At 42.1% G+C, this 13,898-nt stretch overlaps 1 pseudogene; it reads left to right on the top strand.

Annotated features, from left to right (window-relative positions):
• The first annotated feature begins 1,555 nt into the window (after positions 1 to 1,555).
• The window catches only part of LOC137083946 (CUB domain-containing protein 1-like), a 54,101-nt pseudogene continuing 41,758 nt past the window's right edge, over positions 1,556 to 13,898 (top strand).

Genomic DNA, 13,898 nt, shown 5'->3' with positions numbered 1-13,898 from the left:
AATACTGTATAGCCTATTAGGCTACGTCACGGGCATTACTGGCTTGTAATTTTAAATCCGTTATATTATAAATTTACAGTTTATTGATGTTCTGTGATTTTACAGTGCTGTAATTTTTTTAAAGACTTCATATTATGTAAGGTGAGCTTAAAAGACAGACTACTATGGAAATCACAGCTTCAATGTGCTGTTCAATATGAACGTAATACATGACCTAGATTATTTATTTGTCAAAAACTTTAATAATTGTCCTTTGATATTAATTAATTAAAAAAAAGGTTTGCCATTCCAATAAAGCTCAGTGTGCCCCCTTTAAGCTCATCCACACTAAACGTCTGTAAATACTTCAGAAACAGACTTTAAATGTTAACTGATGATAGTTACTTCAAGTTAATCTTTATAAAACAATTATTTTAAAAAGTTGTTTAAAATAAACAAGAATTTCCCCCCAAAAAAACATATTGTGAGCTTAATGGGAAAAGGGGTGTGCTTAAAGCTACACTGTGTGATATTTTCCCCCATCTAGAGATTTATATATGAAAAGATAGAAAAGATATATGACCATCCATTTTCTGTTCCTCTCAATTCCAATTTCGTTTTAACTCCTACGGTGGCCGATTTAGTCCAAGATTAATATGACAATCCCCCTCTTCACATTCGACACGGTGCCATCGAGTGTTAAAACGCAAAAGGCGAAGCTTGAATTTACGGGTATGTCCCTCTTTGGCTAATGTACTTTCAAGATGGAGGGGCAACATGGCGACCGGCATTCGAACCCCTCACACGTATGTATTTTCAATGGCAGATTATAAACTTATGAGAATACTTTATTACTTGAAAGAAGTAAATATACATTAATGAGCACATATATTTTTTGAAAGAACTAAGTGATTAGCTAAGAATAAACTAAAAATGTTACACAGTGTAGCTTTAAAGGGTACAAACATGTACCCATTAAGCACAGACAGACTTTTTGCATTTGATGATGTACATCTTAATTTAAATGCTTTTGTCATTTAAAATAAAATATTTGTGTGAGATTTTTTGTTTGTTTGTTTTGTTTTTACATAACTTCTTGTACTGAAACCAATAAATCCCCAATTATCCTTTCATTTTAAGTTTAAATAATTACCAAGTTCTGGCATGAAACAAATACCGGTAGTGTTGCAGTCAGCAGGGGGAGAGACGGTGTTTACATGCACACCAGTAAGCTGATAACTCACTAATGTCTGTATCTGACTCAGAGTTTTTCAAATGTTACGTAAGTTGTGATGTTAAATAAACCGTGTCAGCGGGAGATTTACGGCTCATATTATCCCTCATTCAGTTACAGATGCAGCGTTTTTACTGAACCTCTTCTGCTTCTGCTGCATGAGATGAGAACACATCTTTACAATTTTCTGGGTCTTAAAAGAGTCTGCATCTGTGATATATGTCATTATTTCATGCAAAACGCAAGCTCACTCTGTCTGGATGCGTTTAAATCTGCTCTGAGTTTGCGTTTTTGTAACCTATCACACATGCGCACTTCAATAAGCTGACAATAAGCAGGTTAATGCGTTTACATGCGGCACGAATTCGAGGTAAGAGGCAGAAAACGACCTGTCCCGACCGGTTTATTCTTACGCCGTTTATGACTTTACTCCGATAAAAGAAAACAGGTTACTGCGTTTACATGACCATGTTCATTGTCGCCTTATTACGCATAATCGGCTTAAGAATGTGCATTTAAATGCACCCAATGTCTGTGAATGCATCTGTATTTAATTCTGCCAAGACCAATATATTAACATTGCCATATCCATTACCATGCCAATCTCTTACCATACCAATCTCCAAAGAGTTGTCATGACAGATCATTATTTATAACTTAATATCAATCAATTGAGAAACTGCCTGTTTGTGCTTTTTTATATAGCCTAATTTTGTCACACTCTATATATGTGGTGGGAAAAAAAGCTCAAGGTTAAAATGTAAACAGCATCTAAACAGCTCTATTTTTTTTTTTTACCTTGTTATACCTCAAATCTTGATATTTGCATAAGAAAAGTGTGTCTTTACATCATTTCAGGTGGTGCAGAGCTCAGCGTTGCTGTGGAACAGGGAACAAGCATCCACATCAATACCAGTACTGGCATAGACACAGTGTGAAGTTTGTATAAGCCAGGTGTGCCAATCTTCTATGGTGCTCAAAAGTGATACCCATCTGAATTTCAGCTGTTCAGACCCAGAGAATGTGTTCACCGTGGAGATCATCAGAGATACTGGTGAGGGCTGTCATATAAAAAGAACACTTTTGCATTTTTTGTTTAGACAATCATATTTCACTGGTCATTAACCCCTAGAGGACTGCACAGTTTTGCTGCCCTTTAGAAGTTTTGACATGCTCTGACATTTGTGCTTTTTTAACATTTTTGCTTATAAACATATTAATGACAAAAATATCATTACACTGTATTTAACATAAACTGATTCCAAAATGAAAGTAAGTCACTGAATTAAGGCCTAGAATTGACTACAGTTTTTGTGCCTACTCATTCACATAAAATAATACATTGATTTAAATTTTGTAAGACACTTTTTCTTTTCAAAGCCTGTATGCAAAGGTGTGTGAATGATCATGAATAAAGCTGTGATTTATGTTACGGCCAGCTCGTTTCGACCGTGCAAAAAGTATACAAGTACACCGAAATAATGACTTGCATTTTATTAGTCTTCAAAAATACAAATAACTTAATATAACGAAGTCTACGGTTCAAAATCAAAGGGGAGAAATCAATATCCAGTTGGGGAGCAGAAAAGGTTGGTATGGGCTGTAAACAAATAAAGGTTTGTAAAACAAGTGACTTCCCCAGAGGCTGTCGATCCCCTGGATGAAGTGAAGAGGAGTGTTTGAATCCAATGTTTTATCCTCTCCATAATTAAGTGGGAAACAGGTAACAGGGGTGTGCGATCTCTCACACTCTCCTGGAAGAACTCCGCCACCAGCAGGCGAGAAAGTAGAATGCAGGGTCGTAACATTTACCCCTGATGAGACAATAGAATCGCATAATGAGCCGCATAATGAATGAGCCTTTGTGTCAGGTATGTGAGAAGGAGCTAAGGACCAGGACAAAATAAATATATTTTGTTGTAGTTTATTTAGAATATAGTTAACAATATAAAGTGAGAGTCAAAGACTCTCTGCAAGAGCCAAAGACTTTGCAATAAAGGCCTATTATATTTTAAATTACCAAAAGATTTGACATTACTATTTTTTATGTTTTTGAAAGAAGTCTAATGTTAAAAAAGTAATATCTTTACAGTAATAATACTAACACAATTTAGAATTCAGTAAATAAAAATAACGTCTCGGTTACGTATGGTAACCCTCGTTCCCTGAAGGAGGGAACGGAGACGTACGTCAGAACTAGACCGACGAATGGGGATCACTTCTGGAGACCCTATCAGCTTCGAGGTTTAGAAAACGGGCCAATGGACATTGGCGCGTGTGCTTTGCATATTGCACCCCGCTCCGCTGCGCGGGTATAAAGCAGAAGTGCTCACCACGCACCATTGTTTTTCACTGAGGAGCCGAACCAAGGTTCGAACTGCAGTGATGGTACAGCAACTGTGGTGACGCGACGTACGTCTCCGTTCTCTCGTTCAGGGAACAAGGGTTACCATACGTAACCGAGACGTTCCCTTTCAGTCGGTCACGTTCGACGTACGTCAGAACTAGACCGACGAATGGGGATCCCATGGAAAACGCCACAGTTACTACCACTTCCAGCGCCCTGCCGGAGTCCCTCGGACCCCGTCTCAGCGGGCGGGGAATTTAGAGCCTACTGCTATCCCACAAGACCCAAACAGTGGACTATTAGATAACGCTCGGAAAGCGTGCCCCTGGGGGCCGCTGCGGAAGCCACACTCCCCCGAAGGAGATAATGTGTGGAATACACGTATGGACTGGCCGTGGGCAGTACTACATACGGGAGTCCCAGGGGTGGCCCCGGCCCAGATGGGGCCACCCCTGCTGACAGTCTCAGCAGTATAGTGTCAAAACTGCTGTTTGGCAGCGCTTGCGGCAGCGCTTGCGGGCTCACCACCTGGTCCAGGAAGGGAGTGGTGGGAACCTTGGGCACGTATCCGGGCCGGGGTCTCAGGACAAAGTGAGAGTAGTCCAGCCCGAATTCCAGGCACGATTCGTCGACCGAAAATGCCTGCAGGTCCCCTACCCTCTTGATAGAGGCCAATACAACCAGGAGTACTGTTTTCAGACAGAGTTTTTAACTCCACTGACTGCAAAGGCTCAAAGGGAGGTCTCTGAAGTGCCCTAAGCACCAGAGAAAGGTCCCAAGAGGGTATAGAGGGGGGGCGAGACAGATTTAATCTCCTCGCACCCCTCAGGAACCTGACGATCAGGTCGTGCTTCGACTTACCTTTTACTAGTTCGTGATGTGCAGCAATAGTGGCCACATAGAGGGTAGAGGGAGACAGCCTTCTCTCCAACCCATCTTGTAGGGAGGAAAGCATGGCCCTGACCGAACATCTTCGGGGGTCTTCTCGACGAGAAGAGCACCAGTCGACGAACAGGTTCCACTTCAACACATAGAGGTGCCTCGTAGAGGGAGCTCTAGCGGAAGCGATGGTGTCTGCCACAGCCTGTGGCAGGCCACCTAGAACCTCCGCGTCCCGTCCAGGGACCAGACATGGAGTTTCCAGAGGTCTGGATGCGGGTGCCAGAGGGTGCCCCGTCTCTGAGTCAGGAGGTCCTTCCTCAGAGGAATGGGCCAAGGAGGTGCTGTCGCAAGGAGCACTAGTTCCGGGAACCAAGTCCTGTTGGGCCAGTACGGCACCACCAACAGGACCTGCTACTCGTCCTCCCTGACCTTGCACAGAGTCTGTGAGTCTGTGCAAGAGTCTGTGCAAGAAGGCTCACTGGGGGAAACGCATATTTGCGTAGGCCCCGGTGCCAGCTGTATGCCAGTGCGTCCATGCCGAGGGTCCCCTCGGTCAGGGAATAAAACAACTGGCAGTGGGGCGTGTCCGGGGCGGCAAACAGGTCTACCTGAGCGGCCCCGAAGCGGTCCCAGATCAGCTGGACCACCTGGGGATGGAGTCTCCACTCTCCCGGAAGCACTGGCTGTCGTGAGAGCTCGTCGGCTGCACGATTGAGCAGGCCCGGAATATGAGTGGCACGAAGCGACCTCAGATACTTCTGACTCTATAACAGGAGGTGGCGGGCAAGTTGTGACATACCACGGGAGCGTAGACCACCCTGTTTGTTGATGTACGCTACGGCCGCAGTGCTGTCTGTACGGACCAGAATGTGCTTGCCCCGGAGCGGCGCCTTGAAGCGGCCCAGGGCAAGATGAACTGCTAACAACTCCAGGCAGTTGATATGCCATTGCAGTTGAGGCCCCGTCCACAGACCTGAAACTGCAAGCCCGTTGTACGTGGCACCCCAGCCGGTGGATGAGGCATCCGTGGAGACAATCGCATGCCTGGACACCTGTTCTAAGGGCACACCCGCCCGTAGAAACGCAGGGTTCGACCACGGGCTGAAGGTTTGGTGGCACCTTGGTGTAACTAAGACACGGAGGGAACCGCTGTGCCACGCCCACCTCGGGACTCGGTCGTGTAGCCAGCATTGAAGCGGTCTCATATGGAGCAACCCAAGCGGCGTCTCAGCCGCAGTGGATGCCATATGCCCCAGGAGCCTCTGAAACTGTTGCCTCAGTGGGACAGCCGTCCTGCGTTTGAACGAATTCAAGCAGTTCAACACCGACTGGACGCACTCCTCGGTGAGGCGCGCTGTCCGGGTGACCGAATCCAGCTCCATACCGAGAAAAGAGATCCTCTGCGTCGGGTAGAGTTTGCTCTTCTCCCAGTTGACCCGAAGCGGCAACTGGCTGAGGTGCCTGAGCACCATGTACCTGTGTTCGCACAACTGCACTCGCGACTGCGCTAGAATCAGCCAGTCGTCAAGGTAGTTGAGAATGAGAACACCACGCTCTCTCAAGGGAGCAATGGCCGCCTCCGCGACTTTCGTGAAGACACCGGGCGACAGGGAGAGCCCGAAGGGTAGGACCTTGTACTGATATGCTCGTCCGTCGAACGCAAAACGTAGAAACGGTCTGTGTCGAGGGAGAATTGAGACATGAAAGTATGCGTCCTTCAGGTCGATCGCTGCAAACCAATCTTGGGGACGGATGCACCTGAGGATGCGTTTCTGCGTTACTATTCTGAGCGGTAGCCTGTGAAGGGACCGATTCAAGAACCGCAGATCCAAGATCGGCCATAACCCGCCGCTTTTCTTGGGTACAATGAAGTACGGGCTGTAAAAGCCGGTCTTCATAACGGCTGGAGGGACCGGCTCGATCACGTCCTTCGCCAGTAGGACTGTGATCTCCGCCTGAAGCACTGGGGCGTCCTCCTTCGACACTGAGGTGAAGTGAAGGCCCCTGAACTTGGGGGGACCCCGGGCGAATTGAATCGCATAGCCGAGTCTGATGGTGCGAATGAGCCAGCGGGAGGGGCTGGGGAGCGCTAGCCATCGGCACCACAGATGTACCTGCAGCGGGGCAGCGTGGCGGCATGCAGGGACCTGACCCGGACGGCGCGGAGGCGGCCTGCGGTGGGGTCTGCGTGCGCGTGGCAACACCTACCTGCTTCCAATGAGGGGGCGCAGAATAGTGGGGAGGCCGCGTGGGGGCATGATCCTGCGCGCCCCCTGCTGGCGATTGGAGAGGCGCCTGAGGGCGGCAAGGCATGGAAGCGTCGCACACCGCCAAGTGCGCTCTCTTGACACCCAGAGATTTTGGAAACTGCTCTTTTTGTGAAGTTTTGCGGCCAGTGGCGGGACAGATGTTAAAGTCACAAAGGAGCCCCCTGGCCCTCCTCCGGGGGGAAGAAGTGGTGCTGCTGCCACTTCCTGTTGAGCAGAATCCTCCATCGCCTGGCCAATAGTACGGGCAGCGATTTTCATCGCCCGTAGGGCGAGGTCCGTCGCCGTCCGAAGCTCCCGGAGGAGCTCTGGGCCAGGACTACCCTCGTGCATGTCCATGAGTGCCTGTGCTTGATGCACCTGGAGCAACGCCATGGCATGCAGGGCGGACGCGGCCTGGCCACAGGACCTATAGGCCTTCGCGGTCAGACCGGAAGAGAACCTACAAGCCCCTGGATGGGAGTTTCGGGTCCCCGCGCCAGCTGGAGGCAGACGTTGAACACAGTACTTACGTAATGATCCAATGATGGCCAATGAACCCAAAAGCAGTTTATTTTAAAAAACACAAATCAGGACTAGATTTGACCAAACTTGACTTGAACAGACTTGAATCACCAACAGCGGGTTACATATAACAATACTCAACAAGGGAACAAGGCAAACATGAGGGCTTAAATACACAAAGACTAATGACAAACAAGAAACACCTGTGAACAATCAAGACAATGAACCAATGACTGAACAAAGAACCCACATGACCAAATGAACGAATTACGAAAGGCATGTTCGACTTAATGCAGCTATGCGCAGGCTGATCAGTGGCTGACTTGAAGCAGTGCATGCCGGTTAGAAATTTTATCCGACTTGAGGCATCAGCACTGTAACTGTGACGTACAGCTTTCCCAGAGCGACTGTACAAGCTCTGATGATGACACAGCTGTTCCACGATTGGCCAGATTGACCGCATGACAGCGAGCATGTGTTTCATGTTTATTCTAAAACCTTCTGTTCAACTAATGCTCACAGATCAGTTTTGTATAACAATAAAACCTCTTTTAATTTAGTCACAATGCTATATTGTCATGTTTATCAAAATAAAACCCCACTTCATTGATAGTGTAGGCTTATATGTTAAAAAAGTGTTCAAATTGGTTGTTACTGTCCAGTGACCAACCAGTGTCTGTTGCGTTGCTTCACTGTTAATCATGAATCTAATCCTGTGGCCAAGTGAAGGTCATCGATCCTTGTGAGATAATGGGATAGTGAAGTGTCCATCAATCCTTGTTTATAATCCACAAAAACGACTAAAAACACTGCCATGCCAGGCCAGTTGTTGGCGAGGTCACTTTGTAAAGAAATGCCACATGCCTATAGACCAAACACCTAATAGGCTTGCGTATAACGCTACCTTTTCACACATTAGTGATTTTGTAGTTTACATTGAGATGATAACGGTATTGTTTTTAAAAATATGCACTTTGAATCCTGTTTTAAAAAATCTTAGGCCGTCTAAAAGCTTTTATGTAAATGGAGAAAAGATAGAAAATTATAGAAAATTCACAATTTTTAGTTGAAAACAGTGTAATGTAAATGGCCTCTCAGGTGCTGGTGTCCTCAGCAATGTCAAAAATAAAAGTCTGGCATGCCATCAAAGAAAGATTCCCACTTCTGATACATTGGCCAAACAAATTTAAAAAATTATCGGCCGATATTTAAAAAATGCCAAGGGAACACTTTAGATTACTGTTGCATCATTAATGAATAACTACACAGAAACAAATGAGTAATGCAATATTACCATTATACCAATCACTATTAAATAACAAGAAACTCTTATTAACAAATTTGTAAGTAATAGAATTTAGCTGAATGAGATTCAATAGTTTACTAATAGTTAATGAAGAACTAAAAAAAATTCATAACTCCCAGAGTACTACTAAGAAACTAATATATACATGTTCATAATTAATTATCAATTCATACAATTAATTTGGATAATGCATAATGTATAATTAATAATCAATCAAAGGTAACGGTAACCCAGTAGTAATGACTCAAGTTTTACTAAACCCTTCTAAAGGAATTACTAATTTTTTGGATCAGTATTCTAAAGTGAAAAACATAACTGTGTACTAATTACCGGAATCATTGTAAGCTTTTGCAAGGTTTTGTATAGATTATGTAATTACTAGTGGGTTATCATGATCTTCACTTTATAATACTGATCCAAATACACTGTGGGGGGAAAATTGTCTCCAATTGAAAATGTTCTAGTGACTGATTACACATTTTTCAGTTGGACAAATTTAAATTCTGTAAATCGATGGAATTTAATTCACAGAAATTCAATTTACAAAACAAATTTAGATGTGATCAGTCACTTGAAAATGTTCATTTGGAGACCTGAATTTTTTTAAAGTGTAACTAGTAATTCTTATAAAAGTACGTAGTAACACTTGAGTCATTACTATACAAAACCTTACAAAAACATCAAAGTTTACAAGGACAATGACTAATGAGTAAAAATTTATTCCATTTATTGAGTAACTTTAGTAACTTGTGGATTAGCGCTGTTTCAACCAGTTCACTAAAAAGATCCGGCTCAAAAGAAACCAAGTTCATGAACCAGACCACTAATTTGTGTGCTAGTCTACTTTTTTGGGGTTAAATTAACACTGTGTTCTTGTTGTCAACTCAATAAATCTACTGTGTCTTTCTCTGACGTAACACATTTGTTCAACAGTGATAAATATTGAACCCAAAGAACACAATGCCTTTCAAAAGTTCAATCGGACCTTCACCTGGAATTTGAAGCCAGATACAGGGAGAATCCATTTGAATTTCAGCACGACTGGTTTAAGGCAAATTCAGACAACAGACGGCTGCCCGGACAAGCACGTTTACATGATCACGACGGAGAAAGTCACTATTGGGAGGTTTTGTAAGAATGGAACCATTAGACAAGTCGATGTGCTTAACATTGTCAAACTGTCTTTGGAAGTGTCTGGAGGTCAACCTCTGAACATGACAGATATCGGTGTATCACTGGGAAGTTCCAAATTCAGTAAGTGCAATGGTAAAGCTTATTTGTTTATGCATAAATTGTCTAAACAAAGTTGTCAAATGTGAATAGTTGAATTTTCTTTATTTTACAGCACTGGCTCATATCCATGTTGATCTCCCAGAGAGAAGTTCAACCCAGGATTTCTTTACCCCAAACACTTTTCCTGAAGATGCACTGACAGTGTGGCATTTCACAGTCCCCCAGACGTACTACACAAATGTGGACATTTTGAACCACACTGTTCCAACATGCCTCCAATCTAAATACATCCCAAAAATGGTGTATGTTTGGAGATACAAGAAAATTCTGGTAGAACCACTGAACGGAACCCAGCCGTCGCAGGAGGCTGGCAGCTTTCGCCTCTACATAAAGAACTGCAAAATGTCCTGGCCATCGCAAGACCTGATGGTGCACTTTAAAATCTCTACCATTGAAAGAACAAAGGGTATGTGACATTTTTATGTGATATGTTAATAAAATTAATTTTGTTCATTTTTAACAAAATGAAAGGTATCATAAATATTGCATGTTTTTTTATGTAGGACTGTCCTGTATAAGGTATTTGTTTTCACATTTCAAAATAACTGAATTGAATGAACCAGTTCAAAATTGGAAATACTCTTGATATTCTTGAATTCTTGATACTGTGTGTCGTTACCTGGATGATCAAGTCAAGTCACTTTTATTTATAAAGCGATTTGTCCAATAGGTAACACTTTACAATAACAGGACATGAACAATCATGTATTAATACAAGAATTAATAGTTAATTCAACATGAACTCATAATTAGTTAAGATATGGACTAATCATGGACAAATGAGGAGCTATCCTGAACTAAGACATGAGTCATAAGGATTCATGCATGAATACAGCAGCATTAATACACTATAGTACATTTTTGGTAATTAATGCATTAATTAACATGTAAGGGTAAACTAAATCAAACAGGCTCTCTAAGAAGATATAACACATATTTTGACTTTGAATTGAAATACAAATGAATTATTGTCATAATTTAAACATTTTTTATCAGAAGCTTCATCATAAATATTACTGAAAGCCACAGGATTAGGATTGATGTTAATGCATGGTTAGTTAATAATGAATTAATCATGATGTGCCCCCTCAAGTAAAGTCATGACACAATGATGCATTAACAAGCCATGAGTTGATGTTAGTGTATGGTTAGTTAATGATGAATTAATCATGATGTTGTCACATCTGTTCGGTGTCTGGCAATCTGTGGGACTTTTATGTTGAAGGTATTTGTGTATTGTTCTCTGTCCTGTTTCCTGTGGAGTTTGTAGTTCTTGTAGTTTTTTATGTTGATTAGTTTTCCCAGGTGTTTCCCATTTACCACTCCCCTTATTATCTTGTTAGCCTTGCTCCCTGGTGTGTATTTATACCTCTGTGATTCAGTTGTTCTCTGTCGGTCATTGTTTGCTGTTATGCAGGTATTTCTCAGTTCTCTGTTCCCCGTGTTTTCTTTTCGTTTGCTCAGTGTTATTTTGTTCCTGATTTTTGATTGTTTTGGTTATTAAATTTCCCCTGCATTTGGATCCTGCTTCTCTGCCTGCCGTCTGTTATTCCCCATTCCGTGACAGATGTGTCCCCTCAAGTAAAGTCATGACATAGTCATACATTAACACGCCATGAGGTGATGTTAGCTAAACATGAGTTAGTAATGGTGTGCCCCCTGAAGTAAAGTCATGATTAATTGCACTATGATGCACTAAAAATTCATTAATTACAAAATTAATTAACATATACACAAAGAATCCTTATTCGTTTCACCCCTGGTACGAAAAAATAAAAATATATATATAGGCGCGCACATGCAAAATACCGGCAGTTAAATAGAGAGCACGCCTCTATTAAAGGGGCCACACTATATTCCTACTCGTGGAATATGGACCTCCTCCGGGTATGGTGTGGTACTGGTGTGCTCAAAGGTCCACATGACAGCTTTCACATTACCAGTTTTTCATACGAACTGTGCCCTGTTCTGAACTAAACTGCCAGTAATACTACCTTTATTTATAAACTTAATTCAAACTTAATTTAAGGTACATTTACTACAAATAAAAATCTGCGATTAAATTGCGATTAATCGTGAGTTAACTCATGTCAATCATGCGATTAAAAATGTAATCGTTTGACAGCCCTAATATATATATATATATATATATATATATATATATATATATATATATATAGGCTATATATAGACTATATAAAGTATATGTATAGGCTAGTTGTTTTATTTTTATATTTAAACTTATATGGACTATAGACTGTAAAAAAATATGGACATAGTGTCCGTGACGTCACCCATAGGATTCCGATAAGCCGTTCTGAAGCTTAAGGTACGAGCGAGCTGGGCATTGCCATCTTGCGAGTGAGTGTGTCACTCCCAGATAACAGAAAATGGCCAACGTGGTTCACAATGACTATAGACGGCAGATAAATGGCTATCCACCTGTAACCACACCCTTAATTATGCAGAACTTTAAGGCTTTATATAATGTAAATGAATGAATTATTTAAAAAAATCACCCCCCTCACAGATGTCATGAAGGTCAAAATTAGCCGTATAGGCAAAAATCACAATTTGTCCCAGGCTGTAAACATGTTTTTTTCTGCTGTAAAGTTGGGCATTTTAACATTGGGCTCAATGAGATTCTGCTTCCCTCTGGAGCCTGCCTCTAGTGGCCAGTCAAGGAATTGCAGTTTACATTACTTCTGTATTGGCTTCAAGAGAGATCGTGGGAGGTTGCCGCTTGCTATGGCCTTAAAATAAAGCCCAAACATACATGTAAAGACAAACACAAGGCACATTTACATGTAAAGCAGTGCATCCACCGGCTAATGCTAATCGAATCATATAAATAAATAAAAATTAAACAATACAGTTAATTACTGTACACACCTCCAGAAATATCCCAATACAACTATCATACAATCATGTCTTAAATTATTATTTCGGTTAACCAAAGCAGTCAACATTATTATTTGATAAAATGCCAGCTTTACTGAAGGAACACAACTAACATTTCTTATTTATTTTAAGGAACCTGTTTGATTTAGTTTACCCATACATGTTAATTAATGCATTAATTACCAAACATGTACTATCATGTATTAATGCTGCTGTTATTCATGCATGAATCCTTATGACTCATGTCTTAGTTCAGGATAGCTCCTCATTTGTTCATGATTAGTTCATATCTTAACTAATCATGAGTTCATGTTGAATTAACTATTAATTCATGAATTAATACATGATTGTTCATGTCCTGTTATTGTTAAGTGTTACCTCTTCGCAAACAGCAGCATCAGCACAGTCAAATCAATACAATTGTTGAGGTTTAAGTGGTCATTGACTGGTTTTGTTTGTGTTTATGTTTGTCCTGAGCAGTTAAACTGTCCACTGTTCTTCAAAAAAATCTTCAGATCCTGCTCAATCCTTGTTTTTTTAGCATCTTTTGCATATTTGATCCCATTCTAACAGTGAATGTATGATTTGATACATCTTTTCAGGACAATTGTAGGACTCACAGCAAACAATTTTGTGTTTAAAAGAGTTATAATAACCGTCCGAACACAGCTCTGGGATGCACACCCTCACTAAGGAGGGTTCTAGAGCAGTCAGGCCAGCTGTTCCCTGCCCCGGTTTGCTGCTTCAGGGCACTGCGCTTGCTGCTATATTAAAGATGAGAGACTGGTATCTTTTATATTTCTGACAATATCAGTGTCAGGTGTCTAAAGAAGGGCAGTGTCCACCTCATTATACAGTGTCCGTCTCCCTTCGGAGCCTTTAGGGGACCGTTTTGCCAACCCTGCCACCTCGTGTGTTTTGGGGCGCAGTGGTCCTCAGCGAGCATACATCTCCATGTCCGCCCGGAAACGTAGCGGCATGTGAAAGGGAGGGCTCAAGGAGGAGGGCTCAAAAGGGCTCTACAAACACCAGAGGTCAGCCTGGTTCCCTTAGTAGATTTTCTGGTAGCGTTTTGAGGGAATATGAGTGTTTTCTTAACAGAGAATGATATAATCAATTTTTATGCTATAGACATTTTTAGGTAGATTGGGACAGTGGGAAGTGGAAAACTTTTTCCCAAATCTT

This window comes from Pseudorasbora parva, chromosome 7 (assembly GCF_024679245.1).
Source record: "Pseudorasbora parva isolate DD20220531a chromosome 7, ASM2467924v1, whole genome shotgun sequence".
NCBI classification, from domain to species: domain Eukaryota; kingdom Metazoa; phylum Chordata; class Actinopteri; order Cypriniformes; family Gobionidae; genus Pseudorasbora; species Pseudorasbora parva.
This window is presented reverse-complemented; position numbering and strand designations above follow the sequence as displayed.